Below are 14,772 nucleotides of genomic sequence, written 5' to 3'. Positions count from 1 at the left end.
CAAATATTTAATACAATTTATATAAAGGAAACGTTGACTGTTCAGGGTAATTTGTTATATTATATAATTTTTTTATAATAAATAACGACAATTATTCCGTTATGGGCAAAATAATTTTTTTATTAATTTTTTAAAATACAAAAATAAGTTAAATATATCGATTTTCAATGAAATGTTCATTAAAGTTCTAGAAGATTGTAAATCTTATCCAGCAAATCATTTCAGTATCATCCCGATATTTTTGTTTATTTCTCATAATATTGGATCAATATTATCTTATCGCGGACGACATCTTCTGCCATATTTCAATAGAGATATACCAGCAACAAAGTATTGAACACCTCAAATTCATTGAAAAGATATTAATATATTGTATATGTATATATATTTGTATATATATGTATAAATATGTATATGTATATTCAACATCGTTTTAAATAGCTAAGTTAAGAAGCTCACATTATTATTTTAAAAAGCATAGCTCTAATTTTAGTAAAAAAAACTAAATATTTAGTATTTTCTACAAGGTTAATTCAATATAGCAAAATAGTTCAGATACATAAAAGATGTGTATTTACTTAATAATTCGGTGAATTCATTTATATAAACAAACGTTTTTTGAATTTTGAAAACTAAAAATGTAAGCCACTGAAAAAAATATAAGAACGAACATTTGTTATCGCAAATTTAAAAGAAATTCTTTCCATGTGTATATTTAATCAGACAATGATTATTGTCATATCTGATTCGAAGTATATTATATACTTCAAACGTCACAGCTAATGCAAGAAATTTTGATATAAATAACACCTGTTTAGCTTAAAAGTGTCATACTAATTATAAAATTGGTTTTGTTAGCTATTAGAATTTATAATATCACAAGGATGAAGACTATAATTTTATTCGTTTCGGTACTTATGTTCCAGAATTATTTTGCTATGGGTAAAACTATTTAAAAAAGGTGTGCTTTCAAAACGTTCATAGCTTTGTGTTTTGTTATTTCAGGTCAAGTATCAGGCGACGATTTAACATCTATAACAACCAACGAGCAAGCACCAACAACAACAACAACGATGGCACCAACAACAACAACAACGGTGGCACCAACGACACCAACTGCACCACCAACAACGACAACTGTTCCAACAACAACAACCACTGTTCCAACAACAACAACTACTGTTCCAACAACAACAACCACCGTACCAACAACAACAACCACCGTACCAACAACAACAACAACTGTGCCAACAACAACAACAACTGTGCCAACAACAACAACTACCGTACCCACAACAACAACCACTGTTCCAACAACAACAACCACCGTACCAACAACAACAACCACTGTGCCAACAACAACAACCACTGTTCCAACAACTACAACCACTGTTCCAACAACAACAACCACTGTTCCAACAACAACGACAACTGTTCCAACAACAACAACCACTGTTCCAACAACAACAACAACAACTGTGCCAACAACAACGACAACTGTGCCAACAACAACAACAACGAAGCCAACAACAACAACTGTGCCAACAACAACAACAACAACGAAGCCAACAACAACTATAACAACAAGAGTCCCAGTGAAACCAGGTGAAGTGCCAACGACTAAAACACCAACCACAGTTGCTGCAACAACTACAACCAAAGCTGCCACCACCACTAGAAAAATTGTCTCACCCGGAGAAACTCCAGGAAGAGGTTAATAACAGCAAATCTGAAATTCAGAGCAGAATTTAGCAATACAAGCTAAAGTATACTACGCCTCTTAATTGGAATCAAAATTCCAACACTGAAAATTCTAATATTTTAATAATATTTATAAATTTATACAGTTTATACTTTTTTGAAGTTTTGTATTTTGGTAAAATTAATAAAGTCATAAAAATAAAAAAAGGATTCTGGTTTTAATATCCTTTCTCACTATTTCAAATTGTTTCGTCCAACGCTATAATCCATCGGTCAAATGAAGTGATCTGCGAATATTCCAAAATGTTTGCCTCAGAGAAACGTTTTAATATGTTAAAGAGAATCTGATTTTGTAATTCTGATAGATGCTTTTTGTAAAAGTCCTTTGGTGTTATACTATGAATAAGGATTTTTTTTTTATAAAGCAGAGGATGGACAACAAGTTATGTGTAGATCCAAGTAAAAGCCTTTGTGTGATATCTTCAATTATTGTTTATAAGTAAGCAACTAGTTTAAGAGATTGTATTAAAATCTTTTTATTGGCGGATTTTTAAAAATGCTTTGTAATAATGAAAATCGTCAATCATTTCCAATATCAAAGCTAAGTAGTCCAAGTCAAGTTTTTTTAATTGTTGTTAAATAGTTTCAAATCAAATAATACTCAAATACTTTATGACACTGAAACCATGAGACCTTTGAACCCTTGCCATGAAATATATGGTTTCTATTTTTATTAACAAATTGAAGTAAATTGATTTATTAATATTAATAACTGTCTTATCTTAAATTAGTCCTCATAACTTAAATATGTGTATAGTAAAGAGTTTTCTAGAAGTCTGGCAGATATGAAAGATATTTCACCTCGACAGCCATAATAGCTGCGAGTAGTTAGACTATTTGTTGAGCTGTAGACTTTAAATTTAGAACAATATTTATATGAATAAGGTTGTATATTTATATGTGTTATGACATACTTATTTATATAGATTATAGATATAGCATAAATGCAAAAAAAATTTAGACTTATATTTTTATATGTGTGGAAGATATCTATGAATATATAAGGAATTGCTTCAGCAATATTTAACAGTGAAGAAGAAATTTTTTAAAGTGAATGGATATAATAATTTTATAACAATAGAAAGGTTTATTCGAAAAATCATATTTTTTTTTATAAAACCACTTCTAACATAACAAACTTAAATTCCTTTGTTTCGACTTTTTACTGTATTTGGAGCACTGAGTTTTTTCACTTTTAAAATCGATGTGTTTCGCGTAACTTTTGGTTTTGGCTAATATAAAATGTAAAATCATTATTATTCTCAAGAAAAAATAAATAAATTATTTCATGTTTTTTTAATAAAAACAAAACATTTTATTTTTATCAAAATACAGGTACAGCGATTCAGCAACGTCAAATACGTCTGTTCCCTTATTTAATTAATATATACTAATGTTGTAATATAAAACATTATTCCCTTAATTTTTTGAGATGAGTCTTATTCAGATAGTCAGATTCCAAATGTCTGTTATAATTTAAGGATCTAAGCAATTATCCACAAGCAGCAACACTTCAAGACGAATTGATAAAATCATATCATAAATAAAGTATACTTTAGACGTTATTTTGAGATCAAATTAATTAATTAAACGACAAAACACTTAATGCCTAAACATTTCGGGTATATTGTTACAGAGATCTCCAAACTCTCATTAAAAGATTAAGAGTTAAAGTTCTTGAAAAGTTCTTCTGTTTGTATTTTGAGCAGTTATTTATTTAAACAATTGAATTAATTTTAACTAAATAGTAATTTATTTGTTTTGCAATTTTTATTTGTGTTTATAAACGCTTTACATAAATATTTATTCAATTTATATTATATATTATTTGAATAACACTTTTCTATATACGTTCAAAATTAAATAGATTTTAGAATAAAACACATGTGTACATAAATTGGCCAAATAAATGACTTTAAAAATTAGCACGCACGAACTTTACCTAAAACTCGCGAAAATTGGTATAAATAGGCCAAAGAAAAAAAAACCATCAGACGTAGAGTGTAAAATATTACTAGACAATCATGAATTTAAAAATAGTGGCCATATTGGCCCTGCTTATAGCACAGATTTCAATTGTGAACAATTTACCAGTTATCGGGTTTGCAGAACTGGATTCTTTAACAAGTTTAACAAGCTCGGAAACATTCACAACAACTCCAGCACCAACAACAACAACAACCGTTGCTACAACTACAACAACACCAGCTACAACAACAACAACAGTAGCTACAACTACAACAGCGGCAACCACAACAACTGCACCTACAACAACAACTGAAGCAACAACAACAACGCAGCCTACAACGACAACCGAAGCTACTACAACCACTGAACCAACCACAACAACAGAGGCAACAACCACAACAGAGGCTACAACGACAACCGAAGCAACCACAACTACTGAAGCAACTACAACAACTGAAGCTACAACGACAACAGAAGCGACTACAACAACCGAAGCTACTACCACAACTGAAGCAACAACAACAACTGAAGCTACTACCACGACCGAACCAACTACCACCACTGAAGCAACAACGACAACCGAAGCAACTACAACAACCGAAGCAACCACAACAACTGAAGCAACTACCACGACTGAACCAACAACGACAACCGAAGCAACGACAACTACTGAAGCAACCACAACAACTGAAGCTACAACTACGACTGAACCAACTACCACCACAGAAGCAACAACGACGACTGAAGCAACTACAACAACAGAAGCAACGACCACAACTGAAGCAACAACGACTACAGAAGCAACAACGACTACTGAAGCAACTACAACAACTGAAGCTACTACAACAACGGAGCCTACAACGACAACCGAAGCTACAACGACAACTGAAGCGACTACAACAACTGAAGCTACTACCACAACTGAAGCTACAACGACAACAGAAGCAACTACAACAACTGAAGCTACTACCACAACTGAAGCCACCACAACAACTGAAGCAACTACCACTACTGAACCAACAACGACAACAGAAGCAACGACAACTACTGAAGCAACCACAACAACTGAAGCTACTACTACGACTGAACCAACTACCACCACTGAAGCAACAACGACGACTGAAGCAACAACGACAACAGAGGCAACTACAACTACTGAAGCAACCACAACAACTGAAGCTACTACTACGACTGAACCAACTACCACCACAGAAGCAACAACGACGACTGAAGCAACTACAACAACAGAAGCAACCACAACAACTGAAGCAACAACGACTACAGAAGCAACAACTACAACTGAAGCAACAACAACAACCGAAGCTACTACAACAACGGAACCTACAACGACAACCGAAGCAACAACGACAACTGAAGCGACTACAACAACTGAAGCTACTACCACAACTGAAGCAACCACTACTACTGAAGCAACTACCACGACTGAACCAACAACGACAACAGAAGCAACGACAACTACTGAAGCAACCACAACAACTGAAGCTACTACTACGACTGAACCAACTACCACCACAGAAGCAACAACGACGACTGAAGCAACTACAACAACAGAAGCAACGACCACAACTGAACCAACAACGACTACCGAAGCAACAACCACAACTGAAGCAACAACAACAACCGAAGCGACTACAACAACTGAAGCTACTACCACAACTGAAGCAACCACAACAACTGAAGCAACTACCACTACTGAACCAACAACGACAACAGAAGCAACGACAACTACTGAAGCAACCACAACAACTGAAGCTACTACTACCACTGAACCAACTACCACCACAGAAGCAACAACGACGACTGAAGCAACTACAACAACAGAAGCAACGACCACAACTGAACCAACAACGACTACCGAAGCAACAACCACAACTGAAGCAACAACAACAACCGAAGCGACTACAACAACTGAAGCTACTACCACAACTGAAGCAACCACAACAACCGAAGCTACCACCACGACTGAACCAACAACGACAACAGAGGCAACTACAACTACTGAAGCAACCACAACAACTGAAGCTACTACTACGACTGAACCAACTACCACCACAGAAGCAACAACGACGACTGAAGCAACTACAACAACAGAAGCAACCACAACAACTGAAGCAACAACGACTACAGAAGCAACAACTACAACTGAAGCAACAACAACAACCGAAGCTACTACAACAACGGAGCCTACAACGACAACCGAAGCAACAACGACAACTGAAGCGACTACAACAACTGAAGCTACTACCACAACTGAAGCAACCACAACAACCGAAGCAACAACGACTACTGAAGCAACCACAACAACTGAAGCTACTACCACGACCGAACCAACTACCACCACTGAAGCAACAACGACAACAGAAGCAACGACAACTACTGAAGCAACCACGACAACTGAAGCAACCACCACGACTGAACCAACAACGACAACAGAGGCAACGACAACTACTGAAGCAACCACAACAACTGAAGCTACTACTACGACTGAACCAACTACCACCACAGAAGCAACAACGACGACTGAAGCAACTACAACAACAGAAGCAACCACAACAACTGAAGCAACAACGACTACAGAAGCAACAACTACAACTGAAGCAACAACAACAACCGAAGCTACTACAACAACGGAACCTACAACGACAACCGAAGCAACAACGACAACTGAAGCGACTACAACAACTGAAGCTACTACCACAACTGAAGCAACCACTACTACTGAAGCAACTACCACGACTGAACCAACAACGACAACAGAAGCAACGACAACTACTGAAGCAACCACAACAACTGAAGCTACTACTACGACTGAACCAACTACCACCACAGAAGCAACAACGACGACTGAAGCAACTACAACAACAGAAGCAACGACCACAACTGAACCAACAACGACTACCGAAGCAACAACCACAACTGAAGCAACAACAACAACCGAAGCGACTACAACAACTGAAGCTACTACAACAACTGATGCAACCACAACAACCGAAGCTACCACCACGACTGAACCAACAACGACAACCGAAGCAACGACAACTACTGAGGCAACTACAACAACTGAAGCTACTACAACAACGGAGCCTACAACGACAACCGAAGCTACAACAACAACTGAAGCGACTACAACAACTGAAGCTACTACCACAACTGAAGCAACCACAACAACTGAAGCAACCTCCACGACTGAACCAACAACGACAACAGAGGCAACGACAACTACTGAAGCAACCACAACAACTGAAGCTACTACCACGACTGAACCAACTACCACCACAGAAGCAACAACGACGACTGAAGCAACTACAACAACAGAAGCAACCACAACAACTGAAGCAACAACGACTACAGAAGCAACAACTACAACTGAAGCAACAACAACAACTGAAGCTACTACCACAACTGAAGCAACCACAACAACTGAAGCTACTACCACGACCGAACCAACAACGACAACAGAGGCAACGACAACTACTGAAGCAACCACGACAACTGAAGCAACCTCCACGACTGAACCAACAACGACAACAGAGGCAACTACAACTACTGAAGCAACCACAACAACTGAAGTTACTACTACGACTGAACCAACTACCACCACAGAAGCAACAACGACGACTGAAGCAACTACAACAACAGAAGCAACCACAACAACTGAAGCAACAACGACTACAGAAGCAACAACTACAACTGAAGCAACAACAACAACCGAAGCTACTACAACAACGGAGCCTACAACGACAACCGAAGCAACAACGACAACTGAAGCGACTACAACAACTGAAGCTACTACCACAACTGAAGCAACCACAACAACCGAAGCAACAACGACTACTGAAGCAACCACAACAACTGAAGCTACTACCACGACCGAACCAACTACCACCACTGAAGCAACAACGACAACAGAAGCAACGACAACTACTGAAGCAACCACGACAACTGAAGCAACCACCACGACTGAACCAACAACGACAACAGAGGCAACGACAACTACTGAAGCAACCACAACAACTGAAGCTACTACTACGACTGAACCAACTACCACCACAGAAGCAACAACGACGACTGAAGCAACTACAACAACAGAAGCAACCACAACAACTGAAGCAACAACGACTACAGAAGCAACAACTACAACTGAAGCAACAACAACAACCGAAGCTACTACAACAACGGAACCTACAACGACAACCGAAGCAACAACGACAACTGAAGCGACTACAACAACTGAAGCTACTACCACAACTGAAGCAACCACTACTACTGAAGCAACTACCACGACTGAACCAACAACGACAACAGAAGCAACGACAACTACTGAAGCAACCACAACAACTGAAGCTACTACTACGACTGAACCAACTACCACCACAGAAGCAACAACGACGACTGAAGCAACTACAACAACAGAAGCAACGACCACAACTGAACCAACAACGACTACCGAAGCAACAACCACAACTGAAGCAACAACAACAACCGAAGCGACTACAACAACTGAAGCTACTACCACAACTGAAGCAACCACAACAACCGAAGCTACCACCACGACTGAACCAACAACGACAACAGAAGCAACGACAACTACTGAAGCAACCACAACAACTGAAGCTACTACTACGACTGAACCAACTACCACCACCTGAAGCAACAACGACAACAGAGGCAACGACAACTACTGAAGCAACCACAACAACTGAAGCTACTACCACGACTGAACCAACAACGACAACTGAGGCAACGACAACTACTGAAGCAACCACAACAACTGAGGCAACTACCACGACTGAACCAACAACGACAACAGAGGCAACGACAACTACTGAAGCAACCACAACAACTGAAGCTACTACTACGACTGAACCAACTACCACTACAGAAGCAACAACGACGACTGAAGCAACTACAACAACAGAAGCAACCACAACAACTGAAGCAACCACAACAACTGAAGCTACAACGACGACTGAAGCTACTACAACAACTGGGGCTACAACTACTACCGAAGCCACTACAACGACAGAGCCTACGACAACTACTGAACCAACAACGACAACAGAAGCAACAACGACGACAGAAGCAACTACAACAACTGAAGCTACTACCACCACTGAAGCAACCACAACAACTGAAGCTACAACTACGACTGAAGCAACAACGACGACTGAACCAACAACGACAACTGAAGCTACTACCACTACTGAACCAACTACAACCACTGAAGCAACGACGACTACTGAAGCTACTACCACAACTGAAGCTACTACCACCACTGAACCAACAACGACAACCGAAGCAACAACGACTACTGAAGCAACCACAACAACTGAAGCTACTACCACGACTGAACCAACAACGACAACTGAGGCAACGACGACTACTGAAGCAACCACAACAACTGAAGCTACTACTACGACTGAAGCAACTACCACTACTGAAGCAACAACGACAACGGAAGCTACGACAACTACTGAAGCAACCACAACAACTGAAGCAACTACCACGACTGAACCAACAACGACAACCGAGGCAACAACGACTACTGAAGCAACCACAACAACTGAAGCTACAACGACGACTGAAGCAACGACAACTACTGAAGCTACAACAACTGAAGCTACTACCACTACAGAAGCAACCACAACAACTGAAGCTACTACCACGACCGAACCAACAACGACAACGGAAGCAACAACGACTACTGAAGCAACCACAACAACTGAAGCAACTACAACAACTGAGGCAACAACGACAACAGAAGCAACAACGACTACTGAAGCCACTACAACAACAGAGCCTACGACAACTACTGAAGCAACAACAACAACTGAAGCAACAACGACAACTGAAGCAACAACTACCACTGAAGCCACTACAACAACTGAAGCAACTACCACGACTGAACCAACTACCACCACTGAAGCAACAACGACTACTGAAGCAACTACAACAACTGAGGCAACAACGACAACAGAAGCAACAACGACTACTGAAGCCACTACAACAACAGAGCCTACGACAACTACTGAAGCAACAACAACAACTGAAGCAACCACGACAACTGAAGCAACAACTACGACTGAAGCCACTACAACAACTGAAGCAACTACAACGACTGAACCAACAACGACAACCGAAGTGACAACGACGACTGAAGCAACTACAACAACTGAAGCTACTACCACCACTGAACCAACAACGACAACAGAAGCAACAACAACTACTGAAGCAACAACAACAACTGAAGCTACTACCACCACTGAAGCAACCACAACAACTGAAGGTACAACTACTACCGAAGCCACTACAACGACAGAGCCTATAACAACTACTGAAGCAACTACTACAACCGAAGCAACCACGACAACTGAAGCAACAACTACGACCGAAGCAACAACGACTACTGAAGCAACCACAACAACTGAACCAACAACGACAACCGAAGCAACAACGACAACCGAAGCAACCACAACAACTGAAGCTACTACCACGACTGAACCAACTACCACCACTGAAGCAACAACGACGACTGAAGCTACTACAACAACCGAAGCTACTACCACCACTGAACCAACAACGACAACCGAACCAACAACGACGACTGAAGCAACTACAACAACTGAAGCTACTACCACGACTGAACCAACAACGACAACCGAAGCAACAACGACTACTGAAGCAACCACAACAACTGAAGCAACTACCACAACTGAAGCAACAACGACAACAGAAGCAACTACAACAACTGAAGCCACTACAACAACAGAGCCTACGACAACTACTGAAGCTACTACTACCACTGAAGCAACCACAACAACTGAACCAACAACGACAACCGAAGCAACAACGACGACTGAAGCAACCACAACAACCGAAGCTACTACCACGACTGAACCAACAACGACAACAGAAGCAACAACGACGACAGATGCAACTACGACAACCGAGGCTACTACCACCACTGAAGCTACCACAACAACTGAAGCTACAACTACTACCGAAGCCACTACAACTACTGAAGCAACAACAACAACTGAAGCTACTACCACCACTGAACCAACAACGACAACCGAAGCAACAACGACTACTGAAGCAACCACAACAACTGAAGCAACTACCACAACTGAAGCAACAACGACAACAGAAGCAACTACAACAACTGAAGCCACTACAACAACAGAGCCTACGACAACTACTGAAGCTACTACTACCACTGAAGCAACCACAACAACTGAACCAACAACGACAACCGAAGCAACAACGACGACTGAAGCAACTACAACAACCGAAGCTACTACCACGACTGAACCAACAACGACAACAGAAGCAACAACGACGACAGAAGCAACTACGACTACCGAAGCTACTACCACCACTGAAGCTACCACAACAACTGAAGCTACAACTACTACCGAAGCCACTACAACGACAGAGCCAACGACAACTACTGAAGCTACTACTACCACTGAAGCAACCACAACAACTGAACCAACAACGACAACCGAAGCAACAACGACGACTGAAGCAACTACAACAACCGAAGCTACTACCACGACTGAACCAACAACGACAACAGAAGCAACAACGACGACAGAAGCAACTACGACAACCGAAGCTACTACCACCACTGAAGCTACCACAACAACTGAAGCTACAACCACGACCGAACCAACCACAACAACCGAAGCTACAACTACTACCGAAGCCACTACAACGACAGAGCCAACGACAACTACTGAAGCAACTACAACTACAGAGGCAACCACGACAACTGAACCAACAACTACAACAGAAGCAACAACGACTACGATGAAGCTACAACGACGACTGAACCAACAACGACAACCGAAGCAACTACAACTACAGAAGCTACTACCACTACTGAAGCAACCACAACAACTGAAGCTACTTCCACGACCGAACCAACAACTACAACCGAAGCAACAACGACTACTGAAGCAACCACAACAACTGAAGCTACTACTACTACTGAAGCCACTACAACGACAGAAGCAACAACGACTACTGAAGCAACCACAACAACTGAGGCTACAACGACGACTGAACCAACAACGACAACCGAAGCAACTACAACAACTGAAGCTACTACCACTACAGAAGCAACCACAACAACTGAAGCTACTACCACGACCGAACCAACAACGACAACCGAAGCAACAACGACTACTGAAGCAACCACAACAACTGAAGCTACTACTACTACTGAAGCCACTACTACTACAGAAGCAACCACGACTACTGAAGCTACAACTACTACCGAAGCCTCTACAACAACAGAGCCTACGACTACTACTGAAGCAACCACAACAACTGAAGCTACTACCACCACTGAACCAACAACGACAACAGAAGCAACAACAACTACTGAAGCAACAACAACAACTGAAGCTACTACCACCACTGAACCAACAACGACAACCGAAGCAACTACAACAACTGAAGCTACTACCACGACCGAACCAACAACGACAACCGAAGCAACAACGACTACTGAAGCAACCACAACAACTGAAGCAACTACCACGACTGAAGCTACTACTACTACAGAAGCAACCACAACAACTGAAGCTACAACTACTACCGAACCAACAACGACAACAGATGCAACGACTACTACTGAAGCAACGACAACAACTGAAGCTACAACTACCACCGAAGCCACTACAACGACAGAGCCTACGACAACAACTGAGGCAACAACGACAACAGAAGCAACAACAACAACAGAAGCAACGTCAACTACAGAAGCTACTACTACAACAGAACCAACAACCACTACAGAGGCAACCACAACGACTGAAGCAACCACAACAACTGAAGCTACTACCACAACAGAAGCAACCACTACTACTGAAGCAACTACCACGACTGAACCAACAACAACAACTGAACCAACAACTACAACTGAAGCAACTACAACAACTGAAGCTACTACTACAACAACTGAAGCAACAACAACAACTGAAGCGACCACAACAACTGAAGCAACCACAACAACTGAAGCTACTACCACAACAGAACCTACGACCACAACAGAGGCAACCACAACAACTGAACCTACAACTACAACTGAAGCAACCACAACAACTGAAGCAACTACCACGACTGAACAAACGACAACAACAGAAGCTACAACAACAACTACATTAGCAACTACAACAACAGAACCAACGACAACAACGGAACCAACTACAACTACTGAAGCAACCACAACAACTGAAGCTACTACAACGACTGAACCAACTACAACAACAGTAGCAACAACGACAACTGAAGCAACTACAACGACAGAGCCTACGACAACAACTGAAGCGACCACAACAACTATAGCTACTACAACCACGGAAGCTACAACCACAACAGTAGCAACAACAACAACTGAAGCTACTACAACAACAGCAGCAACGACGACAACAGAAACGCCAACGACTACAACACCTGCTGTTACGACAACAACTACTCAACTGCCAACAACTACAACAACGAAAGCTGCCACGACAACTCGGAAGATAGTAAAACCGGGTGAGCAGCCTTCAACTACGACCACTGCGGCTCCAACTACTACAACTGTAGCTCCAACAACGACAACTACTCAAGCCACCACAACAACAACAGCAGTTCCAACAACTACTACTGTTGCGCCAACAACGACGACTACCCAAGCTCCCACCACCACAACTACTCAAGCACCAACAACGACTACTCAAGCACCAACGACTACTACTCAAGCTCCAACCACTACGACTGTGGCGTCAACAACAACGACTGTTGAAACAACTACTGATTTTCCAAGAACAACAACTACGAGTCCCACTACCACCACTGAAGCCACAACTACAACAACTCAATCCCCAACAACAACGACTACTCAAACTCCTACAACTACAACTACTCAGGCACCAACAACAACAACTACTCAAGCTCCTACAACTACCACTACTCAGGCACCAACAACAACAACTACACAAGTTCCAACAACTACAACCACACAAGCTGCTACGACAACTAGAAAGATAGTGAAACCCGGTGAGCAACCTTCGACTACGACGACTGCTGCTCCAACTACTACAACTGTAGCTCCAACAACGACAACTACTCAAGCCACCACAACAACAACAGCAGTTCCAACAACTACTACTGTGGCACCAACAACGACGACTACCCAAACTCCCACCACCACAACTACTCAAGCACCAACAACGACTACTCAAGCACCAACGACTACTACTCAAGCTCCAACCACTACAACTACTCAGGCACCAACAACAACAACTACTCAAGCTCCTACAACTACCACTACTCAGGCACCAACAACAACAACTACACAAGTTCCAACAACTACAACTCAAGCCGCAACTACAACCACAAAGGCTGCCACGACAACTAGAAAAGTAGTGAAACCGGGAGAACAACCATCAGCTACAACAACAACTGCCGCAACCACGACAACTCAAGCACTGACTACTACGACTCAAGTTCCGATAACTACAACTCAAGCTCCAACAACAACAACAACTCAAGCACCGACAACTACAACTACAACTGTTGCCACTACAACAAGAAAGGTAGTAAAACCAGGTCAACAACCGTCAACAACCAAGGCAGCAACAACTACTACTACAGCCGCAACCACTACAAGAAAAGTAGTTAGCCCTGGACAAACTCCATGAAAAATGAAAAATTTTCTGTTTGGTTAACAGATATCATTTTAAATAAAAATTTTCGAAGCATATAAAGTAACTGTTCTATTCTCTCACTATTCAGTGACTTTCACTAATCATAATAAAATAAGTACTATATTGAATATAACCAATGCTATATTTATCTGCAGTTCATTCTAATAGAAGCCCACTTTCATTTTGCCGATTAAAAATACATATCTGACTTATAGGTATGTCTTGTTTCGATAATAAGAAAACTTCATTTATGGGTTAGGGATTCCAGAACTTATAAAATTTTGTTTGTGTTAAGTTCCCTGAACGTGTAATATATATTTCA

General features: G+C 41.1%; 1 pseudogene; it reads left to right on the top strand.

Annotated features, from left to right (window-relative positions):
- The first annotated feature begins 845 nt into the window (after window positions 1–845).
- Window positions 846–14,551, top strand: LOC119688358 (annotated as a pseudogene).
- The last annotated feature ends 221 nt before the right edge of the window (window positions 14,552–14,772 follow it).

Source organism: Teleopsis dalmanni, chromosome X, assembly GCF_002237135.1.
Source record: "Teleopsis dalmanni isolate 2A chromosome X, ASM223713v2, whole genome shotgun sequence".
NCBI classification, from domain to species: Eukaryota; Metazoa; Arthropoda; class Insecta; order Diptera; family Diopsidae; genus Teleopsis; species Teleopsis dalmanni.
The sequence above is the reverse complement of the archived record's forward strand: the minus strand, read 5'-3'. Positions and strand labels throughout refer to the sequence as shown.